This window comes from Amblyomma mixtum, chromosome 2 (genome assembly GCF_055824585.1).
Source record: "Amblyomma mixtum isolate Tamu chromosome 2, ASM5582458v1, whole genome shotgun sequence".
NCBI lineage: Eukaryota > Metazoa > Arthropoda > Arachnida > Ixodida > Ixodidae > Amblyomma > Amblyomma mixtum.
This window is the reverse complement of record NC_143013.1, coordinates 262,911,635-262,919,484: the sequence shown is the minus strand read 5'-3', so window position 1 is coordinate 262,919,484 and position 7,850 is coordinate 262,911,635.

Here is a 7,850-nt window from a genome sequence, read left to right as displayed (position 1 = left end):
TCACCCTCAAGTCGCTAGCAGCCATACACAGTAGAAACAGGCGTGCTGGCGGCCACCCGGCGAGACTTGTTGTCGTCGTTCCTAATAGCACTTTGGGGGTGAAAGGAACGCCTCGCGACTTCCGAGGGGAAGGGACACTCGCCACTCCGGTCGGAAAATTTGTTTTGTGTGTTTTTATGGGGTTCAGAGCCCCAAAACGACTCAGGCTATGAGGGACGGAGTAGTACAGAGTTCCGGATAATGTCGACCACCTGGGTCTCTTTACCATGCACTGACATCGCACAGTACATGGGCGCTGTTGGGATTTGAGGCCCAGCCAGAGGTGACAGGCGAGCCAGGCTAGCCAGGCAGGCGCCATCGGGCTGCCTTGACCAAAGGCGCTGGCTTCCGGAGAAGATGCAAGGAACGCTGGTGTGGGGGCGCCTCTGGAGACTGCGTCGCCGTGAACAAAAGCAACTGCTAATCCCCTTTGCCGAAGATTCTGAAAGCGGCGCTTCTACCGAACTGCGCTCTCCCGTGGATCGGAGGAGACAGCGAGCGGCGGCGGCGCCAACTCATCGCCTGCTTGCCCTTGAGCAGCCCGACAAAGCGGGGGTGGACACGGCTGATTTGTCCCTCCCTCCTGAAGAATTCATCGGTGGCCGGATTGTGCACTGTCTGCCTCCGTGTGGCTATCTCTCTAGAGATCAAAGAAACAGGCACCCATCTCAAGACGCCTCGAAACACATGCTCGCCGGTGCCGCTGTATGTCTGCAACGACGCGTCCCCGGACGCGGCACTTCGCAGATGTGACCCAAAGCTGGAAGCGGGGCCGCTTTTACTCTTTTTGCTGAGCGCACCGCCGCCCCTGGTGTGCGGCCATCACTCACGGTTAGAGTGAGTGATTTTCCAGGGGGGTGCAGCCGCCCCCCCTTGCCCCCCCCTCCGGACGCCATGGTTGGGTATGGGGGGAACTGCCGTGGGTTGGGGTCATTTCCAGTGGTAGTGTATGAGGGCAGCCTTGGCCGCTCCACATGTTGAGCAGAGCGAGAGGGTCAAGGTAGGGTGGAAGCGATGAAGGAGGTAAGGTGAGATGTAACAGTTGGTCTACAGTTGCCGCCAGGCCACACTGTATTTTGAATTTAGTATACGATTATAGTGTACCAGAGTACGGTGGAGGTGGTAGGGTGAAGGGGCTATTTTTATCATGAGTGGTGATTTGTTATGTGAGTACAGCCCGCGAGGTTTCCTGCGTGGGTTTGGGTGTCCGATCTTCCAGGGCCCGGAGGAATAGTTCTCGAGCCACCGCATAAACACGCTGATTACCGGAGACCGAGTCATGCCCAGGAACCCACGTGAGGACTATCTCTTGGGTAAGCGTGTGTCCTGATGCGAGAATGCATCGGGTGGTTTGTGTGACAATGCTTCGCCGATACTGACGGTACGCAACTTGGGAGTCGGTGCAGATTTGTGATGTTGGGATCTTGTGTAGCGTGTATGAGCGTCAAGGCGATGGCCGCGCCCTCAGCCTCCGTAGGGTTGTTGGCGTCGACGGTGGCTGTGGCCCTGATGGTGCCATCCACTCTGCGTCTAAACCCGGCCTTCATTTTTGGCCGCACCGTGTATGTCGCCCCGTACCTCCGAATGTGAAAAACTGGCCTCAACTATTTCGACGTCATCATCCGCACAGCCTGCAAGAAGGTACTAGGACTCCCCTTCAAGACATCCACCGATCGTCTACTTCAGCTGGGAGCCCACAACACTGCTGACGGGCTGATCGCCGCCGCCTCAGCGTCCAAACAGTTCGGCTCACCATGGATGAAAATAGGATGGTAGGCCCTCGCCGACCTCCGCCTCAACTGTCCCCACCACATGGTAGCCAGACAAAATATTCCCCGAGAATGAAAAACCATCTCTCATGCACTTCCTATTCCCAAAAACTTTCATTCCACCGATCAGCAAGACCGAAAAAAAGCATGAACCCAAAAGAGGCACCAATGATATTCCAACGAGCAGGGCGTCTTCTTCGATGCGGGTCCGGTTCACGGCATCTCAACTATCGCGATGGTACACAAAGCTCAGACGATCGATGGGCTTTCCATCAGATGCCGGGAAACTTCGGTAACGAAAGAGGTCACGATTGCTCTATAGTCGGATACAAGTAAAGAAAAAAGCGGCTTTCCCCTTCAAAGGACCCCCTTCCAGTCAAAGACGTCGGCCGCAGCAGAGTGGCCCCTAAGGCCCATAAAATTTTTAACAATCAAAAGTTCCCGCCTCGCGAAAGCAGCTGGTGTGGGTGTCATCGCCACCAGGGTAGGGTGTAGATGGAAATGAGTGCGCACACGCCTCAGCCCGAGAGTTTACCCCCGGGATCCTTCCTATCCCCTACCGACTTGGTGTCCTCCACCCCGCTCACATGTTCAGACATACTTCAGCACCTCCGAGGAACAAACTTTTCTGAGTCCTGCTGAAGGGCTCAGTAAGTCAGAAGAGTGTCATCTCCGACGGTTCCAGACCATGTCATACACCATTCCACATAAACTATACGCCATCGACCAGGAATCTTTTCCGGCACAATGCAAATTCTGCAGGAAAAGTGGAACTATTTCATAAGATAGGGGCCTGTCAGTTAAATGGCCAACGTGGGAGGGGTGGGAGGTTGCTCTCTCCAGCCCGGTACTCGAGAAAAACGAGCACTGGTTGAACGAGCCAGGGCAGCAACCTTCACCAGACCACCCAATCCCCTTCCCTAACACCCTTATACTTAATTTTTTCGACAACTCAGGGGCCTGCTACTGTGGCCACCCTGCACATTTCTCGCAAGAGTCTCGGAGAGCTATCTTTTAAGCCCCGCCTCGATGGACACTTCCGAGGCGTACACGCGAAGCGCCTGCGCGCCCAGCACGTGCCGCGACGGGCCTGGAAAAGTGGCATGTAGTACCTCCATGCTCCTGGTGCTGGCTCGCTCCCCCTCGCGAGCAGACTGAAAAAATGTCAAGCCGTGAACAGAAGATGATTGGTGAGCCAAGAATTCCAAAAAAAAACTTGGGGGGGGGGGGGGGGGGGGGGAATCTGAAAGAGCTTCAAGCAGTGAAGAAGAGAGTCCCCGAGAACCCCGCGGTCCTCCCATTGTTGTAAACCGGACCCCACTTCTGACGCGCGCGCGAGCGCCCGTGCGCAGGCGCCGATATCTGACATGCACAGATATCTGCGCCCTGCTCGCGCGTCGTGCCTTGCGCATGCGCAGACAGGCTCCATCGTACGCCCGTGCTCATAGGCGCTTCGCGTGTATGCCTCGGAAGTGTCCATCGAGGTGGGGATTTAAGTGCCAACTCCAAGGGCCCTTCCTGGGTGTACGCGCACAGCATCGGCGCTCTTGGCGTAGGCCGGAACGGGCGTCCAAAAGAGTCGTCGTTCTCCATCTCCTTGGTGCTGGCTCGCGCCCCTCTCAAGACGACGGAAAGAATTTCAAACCATGAAGAAAAGGGGTCGAGGGGCAGTGAAAGGACAACTTAAACCGCGAAGAAAGTTGGGGGGAACCTAAAAGCCGTGAAGATGGCGAGCGCTGAAAGGACAAATTAAACCGCGAAGAAAAGTTCGGGGAACACGAAGCTATGAAGAGTCCCCGAGAGCCCCGCGGACCTCCGATTGTTGTCAACCGGACCCCGCTTCCGAGCTGGCCAGCACAGCCTACCACCGCTCGAGAGAAGGGATTTGTACTAGCTCCGCCGGAGGCGGTTCTTCCTTACAATCCCATAAGATGTGGTCGAAGTGGCGCGTTCACCACAGGGTTCGTTAGGGCCCAGCAAACCACAAACCTCCCAGAGATGTACGGATTAAGTCTAGACGTCTACGTGCCGAGGTAAAATCTCTGAGACGTCTTATTTACCAATTTTTTTTTTTGTGGAAAAGCTGGAGATGTACCCATAACATTACATCTGCCTTAACGTAGACTCCTCGTAGGTATTGCTTGTGACGTCCTGGGATTGTAAGTAAGATATAATTTAAGAACTCCACATTTTTCAATCCTTTGATATTTTATGTTGCCTTACTGCATTTAAAGTTGGAAATTGCTGTTGACTACAAATTGAAGGCGTGACCAGCGCTGCCTGTATTTTTGTGGTGCGTGTTCGTGCTCACTTCATGGAAACGTTATCCTACCTAAAAAGAAAAAAATATTGGATGCAGTAAAGACAAATCTGCATGTACACCCATCAGGTTTCTGACTCAGCTTGACTCGGTTTAAAATGCCAGTCACTGCGGAGGAATTGTTATTTCATTACTGTTCTTACTTTCAATTTACACTGAAAAACATTTTTTAAATCAGCAGCCAGGACTATAATAACCATTTTCTTCTGATTAAGCATGTTTTATTCAACTTATCGAACTACTAAAATACAAAATTGTTTCAATTCAATTTTTAGGACCGAATTTTTCTCAAAAATATGTTAAAACTACTAGTCGCGCAAGCAATGATAACTACTGGAATGTTGAACTGAGGAAAGCTTTGGCATTTGCGTAGCTGAATGTGTGACCTCATCTTTCTTGAGAGTAAACGTCTTGGGCCCCACTTGTTATCACCAGCCTATGTCTACTGCAGGCCAAAAAATTTCTCGTTAACCCTGTCCTATGCCAGCGGCGTCCGCCTTATCCAAGCAAACTTCCGAACCTCATCTGCCCACCTGACCTGATTCTCTCTGCTGTGCTTACTTTCTCTCTGAATCCAGGACGTTACCCTAATGATAATTGGTTATCTGCCTCCATATGTTACATGCACTGCCCATATGCCTGTTCTGTTATTTCGATATGATGTTTTTAACTTAAGCTAACATCGTAGCTGAAATAACAAAGCCAGCATGGGCCAAGGAAAAAGCGCAATTGCGTTTTTTCGTAAATCATGCGTAATTGCATAAAGCATGGGTTGCAAGAACCCATGCTTTACAAGCTGCATTACAAAGATATAAGGTCTTCATCCCACTGTCCCTTGGGCATTTCTTCCCGTGAGAGTCCGCTGGCATTGTGAACATAATGCTCTTTGCATTATAATGCCCTTGCTAACATAATATGCTTTTTGCATTATGTTAGCATCATCATAGCATGCTAAAGCAAAGCCTCTATAGACAAGAGATGACCCAAGGAATAGTAGGTTGAGGGCATCAAAAATTTTTTCAATCCATAATTTTTCAGTTATTACAATTGCAGTATTTAAGACAAATATTCAACTGGAAATTGAACTGGAAGTAACTGGTTTCAAATGGGAGTAACTGGTTCCGTTGGAATCCAACTGGTTCCAGTCGGGGGCCAAGGGGGAGGCAAATGGTTCCAGTTTTCCAGCAACTCGGGAACATCGTTTCCCAGTTGAGAGCCAAATGAGAGGAATGGGGGAACAACTGGAAAGTAAGCGGTTCCGTTTGAGGGTCAAGTGGGAAGCAAAAATTCCGGCAGAACTAGTCGTGGGTAAAAACCAAATGGGAAGTTTTTTTACTGCTTGGAGGGATGGCGAGAAGAAAATAAATGCTTCCGTGGCTCAGCAGTCATTAGACGCAGAAATTAGATTGAAGCTGGCTTATCGGCGAACATCAATCCGATCCCACTGTGCGCACTGCAAGCTAAAATGCCGGTAGACGCTCTCCTGGCGAATAACGCCACTTTCCTCAAAACTCTGCATTGCATGTTTAGGTCGAGCGGCAGCGAACATATCGTGTGCCCGCGTTATTAGCAATGTTTTATTTTTTTATTAAGCCTGCTCTCTTTTTTTATCTCCAGCCCGTTGCGGCATCGGCGTTTTGGGCAGGGTAACATTACAATTATTTATTTATAATTGCCCAACCACCGAAACGAACTTCTATTGCAGAGACCATGATTACAGAGATATGCCATTAGACGTGACTGCCGCAGACCGGCGGCGGTGCGAAAAGCGCAGTAAAATTGCCTATGCCGCCATCTCGTTGACGTTCGTATCGTATTTTATCAATAACACAAACTGCACATGGCAATTGCAGCTGTGAAAAAGAAATATGTTACAATTAATAAATTAACTTAATTTTCATGCCACGGCAAGCAGACTACAAAGTATAAAAAAAAAATTCAGGGGGCACTTTGGCTATTTATGTACTGCAAGGCGAGAGTTTCCTGGTGCACTGTTTGTTCTTATTTATTTTTTTCATATTTTAGTTTTGTTGGTTTTATTCTATTTTATTTTATCTTTATTTCTGTTTTTCTAATTTTTATTGTTTTATTTTTCACGATGAGTTTTTCATCTTATTTTTATTCCTTTCATTTCATTTATGAAACCCATGCATTTATTCATGCTCAAACTTGAGCCTTCGTGGCGGAGTGGTAGCGTCTCCGCTTCAAATGCCAAAGGCCCTGGTTCGATTCCCAGCCTCGACGCAGTTTCTTTTATTAAGTAGTGACGCCGAAACGTGGACACGGCTGCTAACGACAGTATGAGGCATTAAAGGCTTTAGCCTTAAAAAGTGACGATACAAAACATGCGTCAGTTTCGCACACTCCACATGAGCTAGGTCAGCCATGGCGGCAACCTCCTTGGGCAGATATGGTTGAGCGCCCGGCGTGTGCGATTTCTCGTGTTCCGTGGGCACATCGTGTTTGAAGAACCTCGACAGAATTAATTATTTGCTTTTTAATGCTGGTGAGATTGTTCAACAGTTCTTTCTTTGACGGAGCTGAAGGAAGACAGTTTGCTTGCTTTTACTACTCAGCGAAGTGGACCCACCAGTATGAATTAGGACTACAAGCCATTTTCAAGGAGTATTCGGCATTCGTGAGAGGCGGAAGTTTGATGTACTGCCCTATGTCCATAAGACCTCGCATGGCCTGAAGAGGGTGGCAAGAAAATTCGGTGTGGAAATCTTTTCGGCGCCTTGTAAGCTGTCCCGTTTGTGCGCGCTAACAGTGAATCAAGAACAAAAGCAGGCTGTGGTGTAAACCACAAAATCAAGTTTGTGTCCTGTAGAATGGGAGTAGCGTATGAAATTCCGCTTAGTTGCGGCTCAGTTTACGTGGGACAAACGGGACGCTGCATTAATAAGCGCCTACAAGAACATAAAAATTCGTTGGGCTCTCACAGCGGCATGAATTTGCCAAAACACTGTCTTTCATGTGACAATAAATGCACGCCACTCTTTGAGCGTACAAAGATAATCGGAAGGGCCAAAGACCAGAAAACACGCGAGGTCATCGAAGCCTGGCAGATTGATAGATATGGGCCGGATAAGTGTGTAAGCGAGACTTCGGTCCATCTGTACAAGGAATTGAAGTTCCTGAACTCGATTAGATAAAGATTGCTTGTTGCGCATGCGTAGGGTTGGTGACGGAAGGAAGATGTGCTTCAATAAACAGTTGCAAGTCCGCGCTCGTCCTGTCTACTTCTTCCCTGTGTATCGTCCTTTGCATGGTTTTCGTTCTTAAGCCATTTTCACCGGATGGAATCGTGACCTTTCCAGGAAGGCTGGTGGTGTACGCAAACTGACCTCTACTACCGAAATGTGGGCATGCGTTCGGATGGTGTGCCGAAGAGCATGTGGAAGTACACTTCGCTCAGCACGACTGCTTTTTAGTGCCGCAAAGGCATCCTTTGACGCTTCAGACTTGCGTCGGTAAAAATGGAGTGAATTACTGGGCTTGTTTGTAGTGGTTGCTGTGCTATTCTCTTGTTTGTCATCTATAAAAGTGAACAATAAGTTTGTGCTCCCGTGGTGGCCATGTACTCGCTCACTCAATTCTATTTGAGCTAACTGGAGTGCTTGGACGTCCCGACGCCTCCATAGGGAAGTCTGTGACTGGAATGCAGTAGGTCCCCATAGCATCTGGAATTATAACAGGTGCCAGCTGCATCTGGCATTGCA